The sequence below is a fragment of the Bos grunniens genome, chromosome 4, assembly GCF_055505025.1.
Source record: "Bos grunniens cultivar Pamir isolate PY7600 chromosome 4, Bosgru_T2T1.0, whole genome shotgun sequence".
In the NCBI taxonomy this organism is placed as follows: Eukaryota; Metazoa; Chordata; class Mammalia; order Artiodactyla; family Bovidae; genus Bos; species Bos grunniens.
Window position 1 is genome coordinate 15,908,317 of NC_141168.1, and position 25,662 is coordinate 15,933,978.

Sequence of the window (25,662 nt, forward strand, 5' to 3'; positions counted from 1 at the left end):
CATATTGATTGATGGTGCCATTCACTTCGGCTGTGTCCTTTCTAAATTTCTACCAATTACTGAGAGAAGGATGTTAACGTCTCCAACTGTAATAGTGAGTTCTATTTCTCCTTTCAGCTTCCAAAAAAAGAACTTCTTTCAGAAGTTCTGAAAGGATTTCTAAAGTTCTGCTTCTCCCTTCAGCTTAATCAATTTTTGCCTCACGTATTTTGATACTTTGCTGTTGGGTACATACACATTAAGAATTATGAATTCTTAGAGAATTGAGCTCTTTATCATTATGTAATACCTCTCCTCTCTTTATCTGTGTTAATTTTCCTTGCTCTGAAATTAATGTTATTAATTTTAATATAAATTAATAATTTATTGATACAAACTAATGTTAATAATATTAATATTTCTTTGCTCTGCTTTGTCTGAAATTAATACTACTACCTCAGCTTTCTTTAGATTGGTGTTATCGTGGTATGTCTTTCTCCGTCTCTTTACTTTTAACCTATCTATCTTTACTTTTAATCTATCCAGCCTATGTTTAAAATGAGCTTCTTATGAACAAAATATAAGAGCTTGTTTTTTTTAATCCACTCAGACACACAATCTCTGTTTTTTTCAGTTGGTGTATTTAGACCATTGACATTTAAAGTGATTATTGATATAATCAAATTAGTATCTGCCATAGTTGTTACTCTTTTCTATTCATTGCCCTTCTTGTTTCTTTTTTTTCTCTCGTATTTTTTTAATCTTTTTTTTTGTTTTAATTGAGCATTTTATATAATCCCATTTTTTGTACTCTCTTAGGATATTAGTTACACTTTTTTATTTAATTTATTCTTTTAGCAGCTGTCCTATACATTTATTCATCCAAGTCCTTTTCAGATACAACTATACAATCTCATGGGTAATGCAAGTACTTTATAACAGGGTATTCCCAATCCCTTCCTCTCATCTCTGATAACATCACTGTCATTCATTTCACTGTGCATAACCTACAAGCACCAAATACCTTGGTTCTATTATTATTTTGAGCAAACTAATATCTGTTGGATCAACTGAAATTTTAAAAAAAGACATATTACTATTATTTATTCCTTCTCTAATGCTCTTCCTTTCTTTATGAAACCTAAAGTTTCAGAACTATATCATTTTTCCTTCTAAGAACGTCTTTGGCTGGGAAAGGGGTGGGAGCAGGTTGCAGAGGGAGGGTTCCTGATGAACTTCTTTTAAGACGAAAGCGGGTCAGGCTTCCCTGGTGGCTCAGTGGTAAAGAATCCGCCTGGCAATGCAGGAGATGCAGGTTTGATGCCCAATCCAGGAAGATCCCACATGTCGCGGAGCAACTAAGCCTCACAGTTATCAAGCCTGTGCTCTAGAGTCCAGGATCCACAACTACTGACCCCAGGTATCACAACTTCTGAAGCCGGTGCACCCTGGAATCCATGATCTGCAACAAGAGAAGCCACCGCAATGAAAACCCCAAACAGCGCAACTAGAGAATAGCCCCCACCTGCCACAGCTAGAGGAAAACCCACACTGCAATGATGATTCAGCACAGCCAAAAACTAATAAATAAATTTTTAAATTTTTTAAAATAATGTGGGTCTACTGGCAACACATTCTCATCTACCACTAATCAACCAATCATTAACTGGACAAATTATTTAACTTGTTGCTTTCTGCAACTTCTACAAATAAAAAATTATCATCAAGCAAGCATTTTTCCTGTTCTGAAATTCCAGAATTCTAAGCACAGTTTTATCGGTTCAATTCAGTTGCTCAGTCCTTGAGACAAATAGGGTGAATATTAATGGGAAACATAGAAGAGATTTTGTTTAAAATGAAAAACACCTTTTATGCAAATAATCATTCCTTCAAATAGTTATTTCATAAATATTACTTCTCAAATACCAGCTTCTCTTAAAGTGAAACTCATTTAAATGCCTCTGCTTTTCCTGTATCAGTAAGTACAGAAAATCTACAATGTAAAGGTCAGTAAACTGTGGACTTTAGGGAAAGGTTTAAAAATTTTTTAACTAAAAAACGAGCTGGAACATTTCCAATATTTTCATTTTGCTTTAGTGGCCAGCAAATACATTTGGACCCAGAATTTACTCTGGAGCATGGATGTTGGAAAAGTCTGACTTAATGAAATGGAAGGGAAAGGAAAAAATCGCAGTAGGATAAATTAACACAGTAAGCCAATATAGTTGATCCTTGAAATTGTGAATTTAGCATTGAAGTTTCAGTAGACTAACGATCCTAAAGTCTGCATCCTGTAGTAATAGATAACTTTGCTAAAAGGTTAATTTTTCAGAATCCTGTGCCCCACATGGCTGTGCATGAGCCAAGCATCCAAATCCCACAGTAGCCTCTTCAGTCTTTGACGTGTCACTGTGCACACATGCATTCTCATATGTACTATGCTTCATTTAGGAAGGAATTATATGCTACAATCTGTTGCTGTTGCTTAGGCTCAAGTTGCCTCCAATTCTTCTGCCACCCCTGTAGCCCACCAGGCTCCTCTGTCCACGGGATTTCCCAGGCAAGAATACTGGAGTGGATTGCCATTTCCTTCTCCAATATGTTACAATGGTAATTAATAACTAGGGATCCATGAATGTCTCTAGGAGATCTCAAAAAAAAAAATGTTTTACTCTATTTTAAAGAGAAAAAGAAATAGGTAAGAATAGATATAGATTTTTAAAATAATTTTTTTAAGTGGTACAAGCTACTGTGAGTAATACAAAGCTCCACAGTTTCTTTTCGCTATGTCAGTTAAGACTTTTCCTGTTGCAGGTAACAGAGACTCAACTCAAACTGGTACCAGCAAAGAGTTTTTGGTTTGTTATTGAAAAGTTTCAGGATGGTTTTTGGGCATGACATGAGCCTGGAACCCAAATGGTGTTATCAGGATGACAGCTTCCTTCCCTCTCGGCCCTGCTCTCACTGTTGTTCATTCTCGTTCTCCACTTGGCATCTGAGTTCCCATCCTCCCAGGTGTCTTCCAGCCGAGAAGACAGTGCCATTTTTTAACCTCCTTCATGAGTCCTGGAATCACACTGATTGGATCAACTTGGGTCACTGTCCACTCCTGATTAGTCAGGCATTGTTCATATGTGCCACCTCTGGGGCCAGAAGGGAGCCCCACCCAATCCACAATCCGTAGGGTTGAGTCACAGAGAAAAGATTCACCAGAGGAAATTCAGGATGTTCTGACCAGGAGGAAGAGCAAATGTGTGATGGGTGACCAGAACAGTCACTGCCGCCTATGGGTGTTTAATACTGAAGAAACCTGTGGCTGCTATCGGGGAAAGCTGGGTCCTAAACAACCATACTTTCAGTATAAGGCTCTCCTGTTTGGAAAGCAAGGGAAGGTCCAGGGCTTTGGCGAACACAAGGGTTCCAGGAACTGTGGCAAAGAGTAGCTGTTCCATGGCTTTCCCAGGAAAAACATCCTAACATCTCTTGAGGATCTGTTGCTTCTCTGTGCTCAGAAATTTAACTATTAATGTAATTGTCAGAGAAATCCTGCTGACAGGGAAGCATTCTGTCTGAACTGGTGACCACATTTTTTCATTAAGCCAGCTTTTAGTGAATTCAACCCGTGAACAACACGAGTTCTTCGTACATACAAAGATTCTTTTCAGTAAATGCGTACCACAGTACCACACAGTACAAGGCTGACCGAATCCAAGAATAAGGAATTGGGGATTTGGAGGGCCAACCATAAACTTACACATGGATTATCCACTGTGAGGAGGGTCGCACTTCTAGCCTCCACATTATTCAAGGGTCAATCACACTTTCAAATTTATTTGTTAACGTGTTTATTTTTGTATTACTAGCAAGACCCAGGACTGCCTACATTTATCACATGCTCATTTTCATATAAACACATCTTGGGATAAACAGACAAATAAATTTTATGGGGGATAAACCTATTTTATGTTATCTGAATGTTTGGACTAGCATTAAGCTACGCAGAAGACTGATCCTGTGCTTTAAATTGCCGGCCTTAAACTTACTTTAAACTTACTTGTATCTCACGAGGGTGAGTGACTCAGCGTGTGAAGATCACTGGCCTAAGCCCATGACCTGCAGAGCACCATTTTGTCCATCTCACTGGGAAGGGAACTGGCCCAGCTCCACTCTGTGACCCAAGGCAAGTTACACAGTCTCTCTGTGCCTCATTTCTATCTGTAACATAAGGATAAAACAGCTCTTACCTCAAAGGATTGTGGTAGAATTAAATGAGATAATTCATGTTTAATATTTAAATCAGCAGTTGATATGTAGTATTTCATAATTATTAATGAAAGAAAGTGAAAGTGAAGTCGCTCAGTCATGTCCGACTCTTTGAGACCCCATGGACTGTAGCCCACCAGGCTCCTCCCTCCATGGGATTCTCCAGGCAAGAGTACTGCAGTGGGTTGCCATTTCCTTCTCCAGGGGATCTTCCCGACCCAGGGATCGAACCCTGGTCTCCTGCATTCCAGGCAGACGCTTTAACCTCTGAGCCACCAGGGAAGCCCATAATTATTAACATATACCTATATATATTGGTCTTCATGTTTCTCTTCTCTAAGTTTTTAAGCTCTGTTTATAACGACATAACTTGCCCACAGTTCATCCAAGTTCAATGTCAATCACTCACCATATATATTACAAAATGGAAACTTATGCACTTGGAATTGGAACTAAAAATTGACAAATAAAGTATCTTTTATTTTATATACAAATATATAGCACTGACTGTGTTGAGGCTGTTATTAAATACTTCACTATATCAAACAATTTAATCCTCATAATAATTTTATGAGGTAGGTTCTACTATTATCCTAACTTTATAGATGAGGAAACTGAGGTACAGAGAAGTTACATAACTTGCCTAAAGCCACACAGCTAGTAAACTTTAGCTTTAAGATTTGAACCCTGACAGTCTGATACCAGAGCCCAGGTCCTTAACCTCCTTACTGTTTCCTTTTCATGTTTGTTATTCAGTTGATAGAGAAGGAAGTGTTGAAAGAGAAAAAAATAATTATTGACTTCTCACATTTATTAAGCACTTACTCTGCTGGAGTTTCATACCTACTTATTCCAATACTTTAATCGCCATTAGTACTTTTAAGAATAACCGTAAAGAGACTTTTAGAGAGTGCTTAAATACCAGAATTTATTTCATGTAATCCTCTAATAGCCCTATGAAATAGATGTTATTAGTACTGCCATTTTACAGATGAAGAAAGTAAAGCTTTAAAAGGTTAAGTAACTTGCCCAAAGTCATGTGGGTAATAAGTGGTAAAGCTGAGCTTGAAACCTAGATTGTCTGGCTCTAAAACACTTGTGTCTAACCACAATGCAAACACTCTCCTATCTCTGTAACCCTATGGGGTAGGTATTATGGTGCTATCATTATGACTAAATCACACAAATGCTTATTCAGGATCTACTCACAAGATACCGACCACTGGCATTATTATCTATCAGTTGAAGATGGGAAAATGAAGCCACAGAGACTAAATGGATATGAGGCTGCCCTAGTGAAACTTCAGTCCAGTCACTGGGCAAGCTAACTGTAGGCAAGTTTGTGAAGTGAATGACTATTTCCTTTGGGGTTTCCAAACTCTCTTTCAAACTCTTTTCTCAAATCCTAGTAACTCTGATTCCCCATGTTGGAAAATAATATATTCTGTCCAAATTATTATGACTCAAGAACTCAGAGTGGGTTAGAGAGGATATAATGAAATATAAATGTGGAGTTCTAAGAACGCTAATGCTGTCAGTAGACAGTTTCAGTTAAACGAGAATTTCTAACATTCTGACGTGTGGCTAAGGACAAGAACTCCCACCACCCAGGGCAGAATGGCAGAGAAACTAGAAACTTTGAGAAAATTTTTGGATTCAGAAATAAAGAAATATGGATAACATTCTCAGAGCAGACAACTCAGAGGGTCTGGTATAATGAGAACAAACGTCCAAGCAGAGTTTAATTTATGGAATTTCTGTTGACCAAGTCCAGAGATACATACTAAGGTTCAGGTAACTCCGAGAAAGGCAGGGTCAATCTTAAATTGAGAGGAAAGATTAATAGCAAGCACCATGTGGTTCCCATATTATTGTTGTTGTTCAGTCACTCAGTTGCGTCCGACTCTTTGTGGACACAAAGAAATATGGAAAACAGTCCTATGGACTGCAGCACACCAGGCTTCCCTGTCCTTTACTATCTCCTGGAGTTTGCTCAAACTCATATTCATCAAGTCGGTGATGCCATCCAGCCATCTCGCATTCTGTCGTCCCCTTCTCGTCCTGCCTTCAATCTTTCCCAGTATCAGGATCTTTTCCAATGAGTCAGCTCTTCACATCAGGTGCCAAAGTATTGAAGCTTCAGCATCAGTCCTTCCAATGAATATTCAGGACTGATTTTCTTTAGGATTGACTGCTTCGATCACCTTGCTGTCCAAGGGACTCTCAAAAGTCTTCCCCAACACCACAGTTTGAAAGCACCAATTCTTTGGGGCTCAACCTTCTTTATGGTCCAACTCTCACATCCATACACGACTACTGGAAAAACCATAGCTTTGATTATACACATCTTTGTTGGCAAAGTGATGTCTTTGCTTTATAATATAGTATCTCGATTTGTCACAACTTTTCTTCCAAAGAGCAAGCGTCTTTTAATTTCATGGCTGCACTCACTATCTGCAGTAATTTTGGATCCCAAGAAAGTAAAATCTGTCACTGTTTCCCTACCTATTTGACATGAAGTAATGCGACCGGATGCCATGATCTTTATTTTTGGAATGTTGAGGTTTAAGCCAGCTTTTTCACTCTCTTCTTTCACCTTTATCAAGAGGCTCGTTAGTTCCTCTTTGCTTTCTGCCATAATTAATTTTCATAATGGCCTTGCCAAGTACCCATTGCCAACCTGTTTTATTGATGATGAAAACAGCTAAAAGAGTATCTAGATCTTTTCAGTGGGGTACACAGGATTCAGACCTATTTCTGATTCCAAAACCTTTTTTTAAAAACCATGCTGCCCTTTGGAGCAGATAAAGGGCACGCCTCTTCCAGGATCACAAAATCTACCCCAGGGGTGGGATACAAAGGTGAACTACCAAAAGCCAGAGAAGGAGTGGATCAATGCAGCAGAAACTGGGCCAAGCTAACACAAGAGTGTGAGCCTGTACTTTACGCAACGCATCATGCCCCTCAAACAAAATCCCTTCCAAACTGCCTGTGGGCTATGCCAGTTTGTGCTGATTTCCCAAACAAGTGGCCGAAATGATAAGATTCCTGGTCATTAATGGAAACGTGTTTTCCAATGACCTCTAAGATGACATCTTTGGACCCTTCTTCTCTCATACTGACAGGTGTGACTTTTTGCTCTATCAGAGTTGTAACAGTTCCAGGATTTGAGTTTAGGTTTCAGAGTAAGAAGGCCATGTGACCCCAGATTTGCATACTCATGAGTCCTCAGGCCAAATTACCATGATAATGTTACTGCTTATTAGCACCTCATTACAAAGTCCTCAACAGGCTGATTTTATTTTAAATAAGCAAAAAAGATTCCCAATCTTTTAGACATGCATGCTGAAATATAAGCATATGAAATCATATGCCATCCATGATTTACTTCAAAATAATATTAGAGGAGGGGGAGGTGGGTACACAGGGTTCATTATATCGCTCTCTCTGCATGTGTATATGTTTGAAATTTTCTATTAAAAATTTTTAATATATTCTTGCCTAAGTTTTTGTTTACAATATCCCATCAGTCTGCTAAGCACGTCAGTTCCTCTTTCTGAAACTGCAAGTCCCAGCTTCTCTGTGATTCTTTCTCTAGCCACTCTGGCCCATGGGGTTCTCATCCTCCTCAGAAGTCATCATTTCTTCAACTGCATATAGTAAGAAAGAAGACAGTTTAAAATCAATATGCTAAACTTCCACATTATAAGTAAATAAAAAAAACCAAACCAACAAATTCGACCCAAATAGAATAGAAAGAAGATAACAAAAACAGAAGGAACCAGTAAAATAGAAAACAAACACACGCAGAGAAGATTATCTAAGCTAAAGGTTGGTTCTTTGAAAATTAATAACCCATAGCCTACTGTGGCAACAAACGTTTAAAGTTAGGCTATATGGACCACTTTCTAGAACACATACAACTTATCAAAGTTGACATAAAGAAAGAGAGTCCTGTTTCAGATGGCCAGTGAGTAGAATTTCAAAAAAAATAACACAAGAATAATGATTATCCAAAAAAAAAACTGTAATTCAAAATTTTTACACAAAGAGAATGCAAGCCTAGATGACTCTACCAGCAAATTCTACTAAACATCTGTGGAAAAAATAATGTCGATCTCAAAACTATACCAGGGAATAGAAAAGGAGGAGAAATTTATGAACTAGCATAACCTTGATACCAAAACCGAATACATTTTTTAAAAAGTAAAATTATAGGTTAATAATACTTATCAGTATACATGTAAAATCCCTAAACAGTTTATTTGCAAATGAAGACAAAAATATATGAAATAACAGTAAATATATCACAGTCAAGTTCGGTTTATTCCAGGAAAAAAAATTAAATCAATCACTATAATTTACTGCATTATAGGAAAAAGAATTTTTAAAAAAATATATGATCACATCAATAAATATAGAAAAGTATTTGATAGATTTCAACATAGATTCATAATTTAGAAAAGACTCTTAGCAAAGCAGAAATAAAAGCAAAAAGCCATCATCTGATACATAATGTCTACAGTAAACTGCAGCAGGTATTATATTTAATGGGAAAAAAACTGCAAACTTCCTCTTTGAAATCAGGTACAAAATGAGATTCCCATTAACATCACTTCTATTTAACATTTTATTAGCATCCCTAGACTCTGAAGAAAGACTATAAAAAAATAATAATACAAGGATAGGAAAAAAAGAAATTAAAGATATGTGGGCTGTTAAGGGGGATTCCCAGGTGGTGCTAGATGTAAAGAACCTGCCTGCCAATGCAGGAAATGTAAGAACCGCGGGTCAGGAACCCAGATCCCTGGGTCAGGAAGATCCCCTGGAGGAGGGCATGGCAACTCACTCCAGTATTCTTGCCCAGAAATTCCCACGGAAAGAGAAGCCTGGCGGGCTGAAGCAACTTAGCATAATTCGGCATGGACTGTTAAGGAAACTAACAAGGGGTGGTAAACCACCCCAATCACCAGAACAGCAAGCTGTCACTGCCCATAGGCCTGCAGAGCCCAGAGGAGGAAAGCAGTTAACAAGCTCAGCGTGAACTGCGGCTGCAGGGGAGGGCTGCCCAAGGGCTCTGGGGAAAAGAGCCACCCAAGCTGGAGGGACTCAAGGGAATAAATACCCTACCACCCTCTAATCGCTTGCTGGTGCCTCCTAATGCCTGGGTCCAAAGAAATACAGTCTTAGGAGGTCAGCTCCTAAAGCACAGAGCAGGGTAGAGAAGAGTGGAGAGTACATACGGAGGTGCAAGCAGGAATGTCCAGCACATGGTCTTTGAGGCAGCAGTGGAACACTCGGGCAAAAATCACCCCCTCCCCATCCTTAAAGATGTGAGACTGGAACTCAAAGACAGCTCCAGCAGGACACACTTCCTGCTCTCAGAGAAGTTAAACTGCAGCTAGAGAAGGGGAGGCCGAAAGACTTCAATACACAATTGGTTAAATGATGTGGGTCAGGTTATAAGTACCATATGGCTGTAGAGGGGAGGGATATCAGTAAGAACCAAAACAGTCAGGATGCATATACACACAACCACGTATGAAATAGATCACTAACAAGGACCTCCTGTATCGTACAGGCAACCCTTCTCAAACTCTGTAATCACCTATATGGGAAAGAATCTAAAAAAGAGTGGATACATGTATAATTGATTCACTTTGCTGAACACCTGAAACTAACCCAGCATTTAAAATCAACTATACTCCAATAAAAATGTTTAAAAAAGAAAAAGCAGTCAGGATGAATTCAAGTCAGACATGGAAGTAACCTGAGCCTTCAGGATAGATGGCTTGGTTAAATAGAAGGCAGAGGACAGGACATTCCAGGAAACAGGAACACCAATATAATTATTATTATAATTCATTTACTATTAGCATTTGAAAGTGAAAGTAAAGCTCAGTCGTGTTCAAATCTTTGAGAACCCAAGGAATTTTCTAAGCCAGAATACTGGAGTGGGTACCCTTTTTTCCCTTCTCCAGGGGATCTTCCCAACCCAGGGATTGAACCCACAATCTCCCACGTTGCAGGCAGATTCTTTACCAAATGAGCTATCGTTTACTATGAGCTAATTATGTATCAAGCACTGCTCTAAGTGCTTTATAATATTACATTTAATACTCAGAACAATCCTATGAAACAGGCACCAGCATCAGTCTGATTTGACAGAGGAAGAAATTAAGGCACAGAGAGGTTAAAAATTTCCCAAAGTTTAGGCACAGAGAGGTTAAGTACCTTGCCTGAGGCTGCACAGCTAGTATATGGTTCAGCCACAAGCTGAATCCAGGAAGTCCAGCTTCACAGCCTATACTCTTAACCACTCTGCTACCTCACTCTGCGAGAAACACAGTAACAGGCTTGGGAGTGAGATTATTTCGGAAGAGTAAAGCAAGTCTGCTAAAGCTATGTGGCATCTGCCCTGTTTTAGACGGACGGGATTGAAAACCCACTTCAATGATGATTGAAAAACCACTTTAAAGATGATGATGGTGGTGGAGGTGGTGATGATGATGTGATGATGGTACTTACATGCTGCTGCTGCTGATATAATGACAATGACGACGATGATGATGGTTTCTAGAATTCCTGGGAGCAGACAGAAATCAAGATTCCCTGTGAAGGGATGAGTTAATTACCCCATTAGTAAAGTTCTAAGAAAAAATTAGGGAAAAGTACTGAACCAGCGAATAGTGGGAAGAATCAACGATGGGCTGATTATACACTGTTTTATTAAGAGAAACTGGCTAGGGATCCAGAAAGAGAAGCAATTCAATTAATAACATTAGAAATAGCTAAAGAAAAAAAAAGAAATAGCTAGAGAAGAACACTTTCTCAGTCAGATTGGTTTCAAGAATATCTTCTTCATTTACACACACACATTCCTTCACATTTCTCTGTTTGGACGATCATAAATAAGACTGTTTATAAACATTTGAGTATAAGTCTTTGTGTAAACATATTTTTTAATTTCTCTTCGGTGGAAATCTGGGGGAATTCTGGTAAGGATATATTTAACACTATAATAAGCTGCCATATTATATTCCAAAGTAGCTATACCATTTTCCGATTCCGCTAGCTCCACATCCATATCAACATTCTTATTCTCTGTTTTTAATTTTAGCCTTTCTAGTCAATATGTTGCCTTTAATTCACATTCCCCTGATGTTAAACATCTTTTCACGTGCTCATTTGTCATCTGTATATCTTCTTTGGCGAAGAGTCTGTTCACATCTTTTGCTCATTTTTTTAATTGGGTTGTTTATCTTCTTACATTTTAGTTGTAGGAGTTCTTCCTATTTTCTGACTAGACACAAGTCTTTTATCAGGTATAATTTTTGCAAATAGTTTCTTCCAGTTGTGGCTTATCTCTTCATATTCTTAAAAGTATATTTCAAAAATCAGAAGTTTTACATTTCTGATGAAGCATAATTTATCAACTTTTTATTTTATGGCTCGCATTTTTCATGTTCGATCCAGGAAGACTTCGCCTAGTCTAACGTCACAGTAGGCTTCTTGTATGTTTTCTCAAAGAAAGTTCATAGTTTTGGTTCTTATATTTAGATCTACGACACATTTAGAATTGATTTTTGTACAAAGAAATACCAGGTCTCTGGATTACACAAACAGACCATTTACTACTCAGAGAGCATCTTAGCACCAGTTGTGATACCCAGGTCCCCACAGAACAACAACAACGAGGGCCTGACATGACGCTGAAGACGCAGCAGCGCTGAAACCAAAGGTGAAGACCGCAAAACTACGAGACTCGGAGTTCACAAAGGGACTGATGGCAATCTCTTCTCCAGAGGACGCGAGAGACTTTCACTCTGGAATTTAAACAAATCATCTCTGGGTAAGTGGTGATGAGTTTCCTTTTGTTTTTCCTCTTGTATCTCCCAGATTTCACCCACGGGTGACCCAAGGGAGGAACTTGGGTCTGGTAGCAAATAAACTCCAAGAGAAACACTGCCTTACTGTCTCGAGGACCAGGAAAAGGAGAACCTGAGAGCCAGCTTTACCACAAGATTAGGCCCAGTCCTGGGGCTGTAGGACAGTGGCGGTGGAGTAAGCATCCGAAACCTCCATAACTTATCATTCTAAACAGAGGACGTGGGGAAAGGGACTGCAGAGGAACCCCTACCATTTTTTTCTGTCTTTGTTTTTTCTCCCTATTCGGCCCCATGGGTGGCCCCATCACGCAATGCAGGTGACTAAACTCCTAACAGAAACCTGTCTTTACAGCCAGAGGATGAAGAAAAGGGGCCCCTGGGACTCAGAGAGTGTGAGGGAAATCTTAGAGAGCAGAAAGATAGACAAAGGGATCCCTAATTCTCTACATGCATAGACTCACCCATGACTAGGCTTACTCCCTAATCTGCACATGCTTAGAACTGACCCAAAGCAGCATTGTAAGGGCTTTGAAAACTGAACTGACATAGAAGGCAACACACAACTTACAATCCAAATATAACCAAGCTGATTGTATACCAAAACAAACAAAAATCAACATTCTCCAGAGAATTTTAACAGGGCTGAGAGACTCACCACCTAATACTCAAAATACAAGATATAATCCAAAGTTATTCAGCATACAAAGAACCAGGGAATTATGATCAATTTGTAAGGAAAAGAAAATTAGGATATGCCAACCCCAAGACAACCTAGATATTGAAACTATCAAAGACTTTAGTCATCATATCCATGCTTCATGAAGATAAACCTTCCTTAAATGAATAGAAACAGAATTTTTTTGCAAAGTAATAGATTCAACAGCAAAGACTCAAATAGAAATTTTAGGACTGAAAATAAACATTTTGTATGAAATAAAAATGATGCACAGCTTGATAAAAGAACAGAGGCAATGAGAATGGAAAGGGCCAGTGAAACTAAAGATTAGACTGAAAATAGATAACAGCAGTTATTCAACCTAAAAGTGGGGGAAATAAACAGAGCATTATCAAATAATCTAACATTTGAGTCACTGGAGTCCTAGAAGGACAGGAGAAGTAAATTAATACAAAAAGAATTTTTGAAAAAATAATGGCCAAAAGTTCCCTAATATAATGAAGTCATAAATGTACAGATGTCAATTTTTAAGTTTTAAGAAAAAAAATTTGGTATTCAGAAGTTTGATTTATGAATCTGGCATGATTTTTATTCTTGTCCCAAAAATATAAACTTCCGAAAATCAAAGTTTTTTTTTCTTAAATCTTAAAAACTGACACATTACATACATGGGAACAAGTATTTGACCAACTGCTGATTTCTCCTCAGCAGCCATGAAGACCAGAAGACACTAGAACAATATTTTTGAGAGCTGAAAGAAAACAACTCTCAACCCAGAATTCTATATCCAGTGAAGATACCTTTAAGGAATGACAGTGAAATAAAGACATTCTCACACGAACCAAACATAAAAGAATTTGGCACAAGCAGATCCACTCTTTAAAAAGTGACAAAAGAAGTTTTTCGGGCTGAAAGGAAATTATACCAGAGGGGCACTTGGACCATCAGGAAAGAAGGAAGAACAACAAAGATGGTAAATATCTAGGTAAATATAATAGACTCTTTGTCTTCTTTAATTTATTTAAAATATGTATAACTACTGAGAACAAAAATTACTAATATTCTCCAAATTTCAACAAATGTACATGTAATACTTCAGACAACTACAACTTAAAGAGTGTAGGATAGATGGATAAATATGCTTTTAGGCTTGAGATAAAGGGCTGGAAGCCCAGAAAATAGAGGGCCCTGGATGCAGACATCCTTTGGTAATGGGTTTTCACATGATACCAACATGCTACTAAATCCTTTTGCAAACTGTTGATGTTCTTAAATGTACTGATGTAGGGGAAAGTGCACTTAAATTATTCTGATAAAGAGATAATATTTTCCTATATTTCTAAGCTTTATTTTTCCCTTAGTCGTCACCTTCTTTGTCTGAAATGATATACAACAGCCGTACAAGGACTGGGTGATAGAAACACCAAAGAAGGGTGAAGTCACTAGTAGCAGTTAGCACCACAGGGAGAAGGTGATGGCGCCCCGCTCCAGTATTCCTGCCTGGAGGATCCTAGGGACGGGGGAGCCCGGTGGGCTGCAGTCCATGGGAGAAGGCGATGGCGCCCCGCTCCAGTACTCCTGCCTGGAGAACCCCAGGGACGGGGGAGCCCGGTGGGCTGCAGTCCATGGGGTCGCACAGAGTCGGACACGACTGAGAGGCTTAGCAGCAGCAGCAGCAGCAGCAGTTAGTACCACCAGAAGAGAGCTGCTTTTTCCTGTATCTCCATATCCGGGAATATATATAAATATTTATATTTATATCCAAAATATATATAAATATCCTACATAAATACCCACGTACTTATAAAAATGAGACAATTACCCAGATAAGTGACAGGTATAACTCTTTTTCTGCAATGAGTTATCACAAAAAGAGATATCAGAAAGAAATTGTAATTAATAAAGGAAACTGTAATTAATAAAATAAACTGTAATTGATAAAAAGAAACTGTAATGAATCCTAGACTACCACCTTAATTCTCCAGTTAGCACTTTTGGAAACAGCTTTAGAAACTGTTAGCATAAAAAAATAAAATACAAATGATCTTCGAACTTTTGCTTATAACCCACCTAAGAGAAAGCATGTGCTCTCTTGCACATTTTAAGTTGACATCTAAAATTTTTCATCATACATTTAAAGAATGGCAAAGTGTATTGCCAACATGAAAATTTTAAAATAAAAGCATTACATCATCTTTTCAATGTCCAATAGTAATTTCATATCCATCATCATTTTGTTTATAAAATACACAAATATGACCTCTTTGATAGTAGAAAAGTTTATACTATTTCTTTTTCTCCTTGAAGTTACATTCTACTTACCTCATGAAATGTCACCTTATCCTAATATATTTTTATACTTAAAAGACATTTCTTGATCATCTATTCTATTTCTTTGCAATAAAATATTTGTAAATTAAATTTTAATTTTTTTAAACTTCTGTGACTCAAATTTTCTGTTAAAAATAGTTTTCCCTTTGGGTTGATTTAGGGTTACAATGTTTTGAAACACAAGCGATCAAAACAAATTAAACATATCATGAATTTTGGAGAGTGCTTATGTTGTTGTTCAGTCACTCAGTCATGTCCGACTCTTTGCAACCCCATGGACTACAGGACACCAGGCTTCCCTGTCCTTCACCCTCCCCCCGAGTTTGCTCAAACCCATGTCCATCGAGTTAGTGATGCCATCCAATCATCTCATCCTCTGTCATCCCCTTCTCCTCCTGCCCTCAATCTTTCCCAGCATCAGGGTCTTTTCCAATGAGCTGGCTCTTCGCATCAGGGGCCAAAGTATTGAAGCTTCAGCTTCAGCATCAGTCCTTCCAATGAATATTCAGGGTTGATTTCCTTTAGGATTAATCAGTTTGATCTCCTTGCTGTCTGAGGTGAATGCTTATAAACAAAAAAATTTAACACGTCTCTTGACAGAAGTTTTCTCCATTGATTTAATATATTCATGTACAACTATTACTTATTATTGAATGAGACAGCATCAATTCTACTTTTACTTGTATTGACATAAGTACTGAGAAACTTTCACAGGAACAAGTAGATGGGAATCGAAAAAGCTAGGTCATAGCAATATGACCCAAGTCCTTAAATTCATCCCAAGTTAGAGGCAAAAGATTACATAGAAATCCATCATAAAAATTATTTGTGATGATCTATCAACTGACAGTTGTGGATGTGACTGATGATAGAAGCAAGGTCCGATGCTGTAAAGAGCAATATTGCATAGGAACCTGGAATGTTAGGTCCATGAATCAAGAAGTGGTCAAACAGGAGATGGCAAGAGTGAACGTCGACATTCTAGGGATCAGCGAACTAAAATGGACTGGAATGGGTGAATTTAACTCAGATGACCATTATGTCTACTACTGTAGGCAGGAATCCCTTAGAAGAAATGGAATCGCCATCATGGTTAACAAAAGAGTTTGAAATGCAGTACTTGGATGCAATCTCAAAAACAACAGAATGATCTCTGTTTGTTTCCAAGGCAAACCATTCAATATCACAGTAATCCAAGTCTATGCCCCAACCAGTAACACTGAAGAAGCAGAAGTTGAACAGTTCTAAGGAGACCTACAAGACCTTTTAGAACTAACACCCAAAAAAGATGTCCTTTTCATTATAGGGGACTGGAATGCAAAAGTAGGAAGTCAAGAAACACCTGGGGTAACAGGCAAATTTGGCCTTGGAATACGGAATGAAGCACGGCAAAGGCTAATAGAGTTTTGCCAAGAGAATGCACTGGGTCATAGCAAACACCCTCTTCTAACAACACAAGAGAAGACTCTACACATGGACATCACCAGATAGCCAACACTAAAATCAGATTAATTATATTCTTTGCAGCCAAAGATGGAGAAGCTCTATACAGTCAGCAAAAACAAGACCGGAAGCTGACTGTGGCTCAGATCATGAACTCCTTATTGTCAAATTCAGACTTAAACTGAAGAAAGTAGGGAAAACCACTAGACCATTCAGGTATGACCTAAATCAAATCCCTTATGATTATATAGTGGAAGTGAGAAATAGATTTAAGGGACTAGATCTGATAGATAGAGTGCCTGATGAACTATGGACAGAGGTTCGTGACATTGTACAGGAGACAGGGATCAAGACCATCCCCATGGAAAAGAAATGCAAAAAAGTAAAATGGCTGTCTGGGGAGGCCTTACAAATGGCTGTGAAAAGAAGAGAAGTGAAAAGCAAAGGAGAAAAGGAAAGATATAAGCATCTGAATGCAGAGTTCCAAAGAATAGCAAGAAGAGGTAAGAAAGCCTTCCTTAGTGATCAATCCAAAGAAATAGAGGAAAACAACATAATGGGAAAGACTAGAGATCTCTTCAAGAAAATTAGAGATACCAAGGGAACATTTTATGAAAAGATGGGCTTGATAAAGGACAGAAATGGTATGGACCTAACAAAAGCAGAAGATGTTAAGAAGAAGTGGCAAGAATACACAGAAGAACTGTACAAAAAAGATTTTCACGACCCAGATAATCACAATGGTGTGATCACTCACCTAGAGCCAGACATCCTGGAATGTGAAGTCAAGTGGGCCTTAAAAGCATCACTATGAACAAAGCTAGTGGAGGTGATGGAATTCCAGTTGAGCTATTTCAAATCTTCAAAAATGATGTTGTCATTTAGTGCTGCACTAAATATGCCAGCAAATTTGGAAAACTCTGCAGTGGCCACAGGACTGGAAAAGGTCAGTTTTCATTCCAATCCCAAAGGAAGGCAATGCCAAAGAATGCTCAAACTACTGCACAATTGCACTCATCTCACACACTAGTAAAGTAATGCTCAAAATTCTCCAAGCCAGGCTTCAGCAATACATGAATCGTGAACTTCCAGATGTTCAAGCTGGTTTTAGAAAAGGCAGAGGAACCAGAGATCAAATTGCCAACATCTGCTGGATCATTGAAAAAGCAAGAGAGTTCCAGAAAAACATCTATTTCTGCTTTATTGACTATGCCAAAGCCTTTGACTGTGTGGATCACAATAAACTGTGGAAAATTCTGAAAGAGATGGGAATACCAGACCACCTGACCTGCCTCTTGAGAAACCTATATGCAGGTCAGGAAGCAACAGTTAGAACTGGACAAGGAACAACAGACGGGTTCCAAATAGGAAAAGGAGTACGTCAAGGCTGTATATTGTCACCCTGCTTATTTAACTTCTATGCAGAGTACATCATGAGAAACGCTGGGCTGGAAGAAACACAAGCTGGAATCAAGATTGCTGGGAGAAATATCAATAACCTCAGATATGCAGATGACACCACCCTTACGGCAGAAAGTGAAGAGGAACTCAAAAGCCTCTTGATGAAAGTGAAAGTGGAGAGTGAAAAAGTTGGCTTAAAGCTCAATATTCAGAAAACGAAGATCATGGCATCTGGTCCCATCACTTCTTGGGAAATAGATGGGGAAACAGTGGAAACAGTGTCAGACTTTTTTTGGGTGGGGGGGGCTCCAAAATCACTGCAGATGGTGATTGCAGCCATGAAATTAAAAGACACTTACTCCTTGGAAGGAAAGTTATGACCAACCTAGATAGCATATTCAAAGCAGAGACATTACTTTGCCAACAAAGGTCCGTCTAGTCAAGGCCATGGTTTTTCCAGTGGTCATGTATGGATGCTAGAGTTCGACTGTGAAGAAAGCTGAGCACCAAAGAATTGATGCTTTTGAACTGTGGTATTGGAGAAGACTCTTGAGAGTCCCTTGGACTGCTAGGAGATTCAACCAGTCCATTCTAAAGGAGATCAGTCCTGGGTGTTCTTTGGAAGGACTTATGCTAAAGCTGAAACTCCAATACTTTGGCCACCTCATGAGAAGAGTTGACTCATTGGAAAAGACTCTGATGCTAGGAGGGATTGGGGGCAGGAGGAGAAGGGGACAATGAGGATGAGATGGCTGGATGGCATCACCGACTCGATGGACATGAGTTTTGATGAACTCTGGGAGTTGGTGATGGACAGGGAGGCCTGGCGTGCTGCAATTAATGGGGTCGCAAAGAGTCAGACATGACTGAGCGACTGAACTGAACTGAACTGATCAACTGACAACTTCACTAGTTTCTCAAATTTTTCTGAAAACAAATAATTGTTTTCAATCTGATTTTTAGAAGAATATATTGACCTGGAGCCACTACTGTCTGCTGCTAAGATTCCTACTACAGATGCTAATATAAGGAAAAACATAAAATTTCTGCAACTCAAAATAACATATCTAGTAAACAGTGGAGAGGCCGTTACCCTCCAAAACAGAATCTAAAATCTGAGTTAAAAGAAAAAGAACTTATTATCCAGGCATCGTTGCTATTCACTTTCACAATGTCTGGGAAATAAATCAAAAAAGCAATACTAAGATTTACCAAATCCATATTTCTTTTGTTCTCATTTAGAAGTATCTTGCCTTACCTGAAATAACCTTTAAAGGATTAGCAAAATGGAAACATTATTAATTTAATGCAAAATATTTTTTATAAAACACTTTCATTACATCATGTACTCTATATATTTTTGCTGAACCCTGGAGGGGCTACAGATATAATTTATTCAATTTGGAGAAAATGTGCTATTGACCACATAATCTAATTAAAAAAGTCAATCTTCATTTTCAAACCAATCATCTAAATGAAATTCACTTTGAGAAAAAGTGTGACAATTTTCAATTCCAATAAATGTGTTAGTATGTGTATTTGATGCAAATTTTCTAAAAACTGGGAAATAGATTATAAAGTATATCTCATAAGTTCAATTATTAAAACCAATCAAGACTAAAATGATATATTAATAAGAACTAATAGAGTTAGTTTATACATTTTATAATGTTATAAAACTAGGAATAAAAATGTATGTGCATTTTGTCATCACTTAATTCACAGTTCAGTTCAGTTCAGTCGCTCAGTCGTGTCCAGCTCTTTGCAACCCCATGAACCGCAGCACGCCAAGCCTCCCTGTCCATCACCAACTCCTGGAGTTTACCCAAACTCATGTCCACTGAGTCAGTGATGCCATCCAATCATCTCATCCTCTGTCGTTACCTTCTCCTCCTGCCCTCAATCTTTCCCAGAATCAGGGTCTTTTCAAGTGAGTCAGCTCTTCACATCAGGTGGCCAAAGTATTGGAGTTTCAGCTTCAGCATCAGTCCTTCCAATGAACACCCAGGACTGATCTCCTTTAGGATGGACTGGTTGGATCTCCTTGCTATCCAAGGGAATCTCAAGAGCCTTTTCCAATACCACAGTCCAAAAGCATCAATTCTTCGGCGCTCAGCTTTCTTCATAGTCCAACTCTCACATCCATACATGACTACCGGAAAAACCACAGCTTTGACCAGACAGACCTTTGTTGACAAAGTAATGTCTCTGCTTTTTAATATGCTAATTTACAGTAGTAAAACAAAATAAATACTATTTATGAATTAGAATTTTTTTTTAATCACAGTATCCCTTTAATAAGTATGTCCATGTGTATACTGAAATTTGGTTTTCAACTTTCAGGAATAACTAAGTAAAAATCACATAAAATTTCTGTAATACTCTAAGCAGTTTTTTTTAATAATAATAAAAATTTTCCCTTATATTTAATGAAGAATAGAAGTACATGCTGTCAAAAACAAATCAGTCTAGCAGCTAGCACACAATTTTATTGTTAATAAGAGGCAGAAATTATTAAACAGGGATGTACTTATGTGCTTCATGACAGAATTTGATAAAATAAGTGTATCAGACAGGATGGGCTATGTTATGCTGCCGTAACAAAAAACAAAATTGCATGACCTCAAACAACAAAGGCTTCTTTGTAACCTAAGCCAGGTGCACCTTGTGGCTGGCAGAACAGGATCTGTTCCTCATAATCACAACTCTCAAGGCTGACAAAGCAATGATCCTCTGTACCAGAGGGAAAGGAGAGCTCCAGAGAGTTTCATATGAGTAAAGGCAACACTTCACTTCTGTTTATAACCCATTGGCCATAGGCAGTCACATGGCCTTCCCCAACTCCAAGAACTGGCATGAAATGAACTACAGTCTTATGCCTGGAAAGAGAGGGAACAGGAAGTATTTGGTGATCTGTGATTTTCATGATATGTTTTAAATTTCATTGAACACCACATGCCAAATCTAAAATAAAATTAAGGCACTGATGGGTGTACACAAAATGATTTTAGGTGGTACCAAAAGTGGTCATCAAAAAAATAAGCAAATAAAATTATGCATGATGTTTTTGCAGATTATTCCATGTAATGGGGAAAAAATATGAAGGTCTTTTAAAATAATTCATTTTATATTTAAAAGAGGACTTCCCTGATAGCTCAGTTGGTAAAAAAATCTGTCTGCAATGCAGGAGACCAGGGTCTGGAAGATCAGCTGGAGAAGGGATAGGCTACCCACTCCAGTATGCTTGGGCTTCCCTTGTGGCTCAGCTGGTAAAAAGTCCACCTGAAATGCAGGAGACCTGGGTTCAATCCCTGGGTAAAGAATCAGTGTCACTAACCTTCACTCCTTCAGTTGTTCAAAGTCACTTTCCTTTCCAGATAACAATACATCCTACAGATAAGCATTGAGACTAGCTGAAAAAAATTTTTTGCTTCTTATGTTTACATGCATGAAAAAAAATTAGGGTTCAATATTTTCTTCAATGCCAGTTTTGCTCTGCTCTTGCCAGATTCTCCTTCAATAACAATATACTTCTTAACCACAGAAGATAAAAGAGATGTGATGATTAAAGGAAAATTACTATCACTCCCAGCATTCACACTTACACAGTCTATCTGATTTCAGAAAGTCACAACGAATATCCAGTTACCATATCTAAGCATTTACTTCACCCTTATCTGGAATATATATAAGATGGGAAAAGACGGAAGCCTAAGAAAGATTTACGTTGTCTTGACTGATCATTAAAGAAAGATTCTCCCAAAGGGAACCCTTCTACACTGTTGGTAGGAATGGTATAGCCACTATGGAGAACAGTATGCTGCTGCTGCTAAGTCGCTTCAGTCGTGTCCGACTCTGCGCGACCCCATAGACAGCAGCCCACCAGGCTCCACCGCCCCTGGGATTCTCCAGGCAAGAACACTGGAGTGGGTTGCCATTTCCTTCTCCAATGCATGAAAGTGAAAAGGGAACATGAAGTCGCTCAGCCGTGTCTGACTCTTCGCGACCCCATGGACTGCAGCCTACCAGGCTCCTCCATCCATGGGATTTTCCAGGCAAGAGTACTGGAGTGGGGTGCTATTGCCTTCTCCCTGGAGAACAGTATGGAAGTCCCTTAAAAAAATAAAAAATAGAGCTGCCATATGACCCTGCAATCCCACTCCTGGCAATATATCCAGAGAAAAACATAATCTAAAAGAATACATGCACCCCAATGCTCACTGAAGCACTGTCTGCAGTAGCAAAGACATGGAAGCAACCTAAAAGCCCATCAACAGGGGAACAGAAAAAGATGTTGCACATATATACAATGGAATATTACTCGCCCATTAAAAAGAATGAAATAATGTCATATGCAGCAACAAGGATGGACCTAGAGACTGTCATTCTTGTCTTCACTGTCATTCAGTGTCTTCACTGAGTGAAGTAAGTCAGACAAAGAAGAAGAAATATCGTATGATATCCCTTATATGTGGAACCTAAAAAGAAATTATACAAAGGAACTTAACTTACAAAATAGAAAGAGACTCATAGACTTAGAAAATGAACTCATGGTTGCCGGGGGAAAGGGATAGTTAGGGAGTTTGGGAAGGTCATATACACACTGTAATGTTCAAAATGGATAACCAGCAAGGACCTATTGTATAGCACATGGACTCAATGTTATATGCCAGCATGGATGGGAAGGGGAGTTTGGGGGAGAATGGATACATGTATATGGATGGCTGAGTTCCTTCACTGTTCAGCTGAAACTTCCACAAAACATTGTTAATAAGTTATACCTCAATACAAAACTAAAAGTTTTTAATAAATACAGGTAATGATCAGGGGGAAAAAGAAGCTTCTCCCAAAATATCTTGAATATCTTTGCTTGTCATACTGGAGGGTTTTACACCCTCGGTGAGGAATGCATCTTTCTTTTGTTAATTGAGAAAAGAACTATTATAAATGTAGAAATAAGATAAAAGAACCTACCCAACACTGGGAAGAACACTTATAGAAATAAGGCTCTGTAAATTAACTTATACTTGAGGGAGTAGGGATCCACCTACCCCGTGGACTATTCCACACAATAAGAACTTCAATTGATGTGAACTTTAATTCCGGCTGCAACTTGCCATAGAGTGTGATGAATAGTGAATTTGCCTACAGCAGATGCCTACTACAAGCCTAGAGTAAGCAGTATATTTATATCATGATCCAATACACACATACATATTGTTTCATGAAACAATGATTACCCTTACTACATGCAACCCACTCTGATATTTCCTATTCCAACATCTTTTAATGCTGCTCATGACCCACTAAACTGATTTCACAACCAACTAATGATTCATAATCCATAATTTTAAAACACTGGGTTTCAGAAAAGAGAAATATATAAGGCAATTTCTACCTATAACAAGTGTCTTTAAGGAAGCTTTAGCTTGGAGGTATAAGTGGGTGAGCAAAGGTCTGGAAGTTAATGTCCACAGGAGGTTAAATTTTATTCTGTTCCATTAGTTTGCCCACCATAATATTTAAATTTCCCCATTGATCAGTAACAGTTTCTACAGGTCAGTATCATAGACTTGCTGTTTCTAACTCTGTGGTAGACAGGAAAATGTCCCCCCGAGGTGCCAGTCCTAATCCCTGGAAGGTGTGAATCCCACTATATATGGGAAAGGGGCCCTTGCAGATGTGAATAAATTAAGAATCTTGAGATGGGGTGATAATCCTGGGTTATCAAGTGGGCCCTAAATGCAATTACACATATCCCTCCAAGAGGAAGGCCGCAGGAGATCTGATACACATCAAGAAGAAGGTGATGTAAAGAGGAAGCAGAGAGCTATTTGAAGATTCTGGCCTTGAAGACTGGAATGATGTGGCCATAGTCAATGAATGCCAGCAACCACCAGAAGCTGGAAGAGTCAAAGAAATGATTCTATTCCAGAGCCTCAGGAAGGAGCACAGCCTTGCCAACATCTTGGTTTTGGCTCAAGGATGCTGATTTTGGATTTCTGGTCTCCAGAACTGTGAGAGAATAAAGTTCTGGTGTTTGAAGCCACCAAGCTTGTGGTATTTTGTTACACTAGGCTCTAGAAAAGAGTATGATCCCTATGAAATTGACTTAATAGGAGTCATAGTGTAAAGTACCCCAGAGTACACAGCCACCTGTAAGCCTTATTATATTTTAAGAAAAATTTATGATAGCTGACAGATTCACAAAACATTCTGATAACACAACTAATAAATAGGCCAAAAAAGGGGGGAAATCGAAGACACACAAAACAGCCAACAAGATTTGTATTTGTTTATGGAAATACTCACATAATGGCTCTTGCCATGAGTCCATTGCAAATTTGGTTTTAAACTTTCTAACAGCCAATATTCAGGGGAAGCCAACAAGCCAAGACAAGGTGAAATTCCCACCCAGTATATTTTTTGGACTGAGTTATACATGCTCTCTGAGAAGGCAATGGCACCTCACTCCAGTACTCTTGCCTGGAAAATCCCATGGATGGAGGAGCCTGGTAGGCTGCAGTCCATGGGGTCGCTGAGGGTCGGGCACGACTTGAGCGACTTCACTTTCACTTTTCACTTTCATGCACCGGAGAAGGAAATGGCGGCCCACTCCAGTGTTCTTGCCTGGAGAATCTCAGAGACGGGGGAGCCTGGTGGGCTGCCGTCTATGGGGTCACACAGAGTCGGACACGACTGCAGTGACTTAGCAGCAGCAGCATACACGTTATACCCATTACACCCTGTGACAACTTCTTAAGCCAGACCCAAGTTAACAAGGCTACTTGGTATCATAGGTTGATAACATGTCAAAACTTAACTTGATATAAACAAACTCTAAAGCACATATTGATAAGACGTCAAAACCTAAGTTAAGAATACAAAGTTCTGTAGAAGGGAAGAGGGTGTCTAGGTATATATTGCACGCTGCTGATTTGCATTTTCCCAGGGTACATTTTTAGAATATTTATGACAGGCCTTGAATAATACTCAGAAAATAAGTAGTGTTTTCAGTTGAACTATCAAACATTCAACAAATGCTTCAATTCAATGCCTGTGTGGCTTGCTAGAGAGCACATCTCTTACGGAGTGAAATACTGCCAAGAGGGTCTAGATAACCACTGAAGAGTCAGACAGATACTCTGTCTACTCTCTGAAGAAGCTTCCAGGGCAGTGGTGGGAAAGAGAGAGAGAGTGCTCCAAACAGCGCCCCTAACCCAGCAAAGTGGGAGGGGAATGGCACTCCTGGTGAGTCAGAAGATTCCTCAGCCCCTAAAGTCAAGCAATGCGCTTGGAGCACGTCAAGGCCTAAGCTGGATGAAAAGAGAAAGAAAACACACAGAAACAAAGCGGAAGGAGGAAAAGAAAAAACAAACGCATTTCATTCTCCCCGACAAGGAACACGTATAAACACTATTTCAGAGGTTGAGCGGTCCGCGCTAGAGCCATTTCCAACAAAATACAATTAGCGAACCCTGCAGGACAGTCCATGAAAACCAGGCCTCTCGCACCTGAAGCTACATCACCGTCAGTCCTCCGCGCACCAGGAGGCGCTGTTCTCACTGCGCAGGCGTCAGGTACGACATTAAGAGTTCCGGGTCTTTCCCTAAGACTCCTCTCTAGCCACCACGCTTACGTTTCTCTACTGCTCTCCACTGGAGTCTCTGGCGGGCACTT

At 39.0% G+C, this 25,662-nt stretch overlaps 2 long non-coding RNA genes across 2 annotated transcripts; both read right to left on the bottom strand.

Moving 5' to 3' along the window:
* Positions 1 to 802: 802 nt before the first annotated feature.
* On the bottom strand, positions 803 to 25,634 carry LOC147373677 (uncharacterized). The gene is made up of 3 exons (XR_015161974.1): positions 25,497 to 25,634; positions 4,034 to 4,194; positions 803 to 1,441 (listed from the first exon to the last, which is right to left on the bottom strand). It is a non-coding gene; the product is annotated as an uncharacterized LOC147373677 (long non-coding RNA).
* On the bottom strand, positions 7,701 to 9,610 carry LOC147373678 (uncharacterized). The gene is made up of 2 exons (XR_015161975.1): positions 9,486 to 9,610; positions 7,701 to 7,892 (listed from the first exon to the last, which is right to left on the bottom strand). It is a non-coding gene; the product is annotated as an uncharacterized LOC147373678 (long non-coding RNA).
* Positions 25,635 to 25,662: the final 28 nt, after the last annotated feature.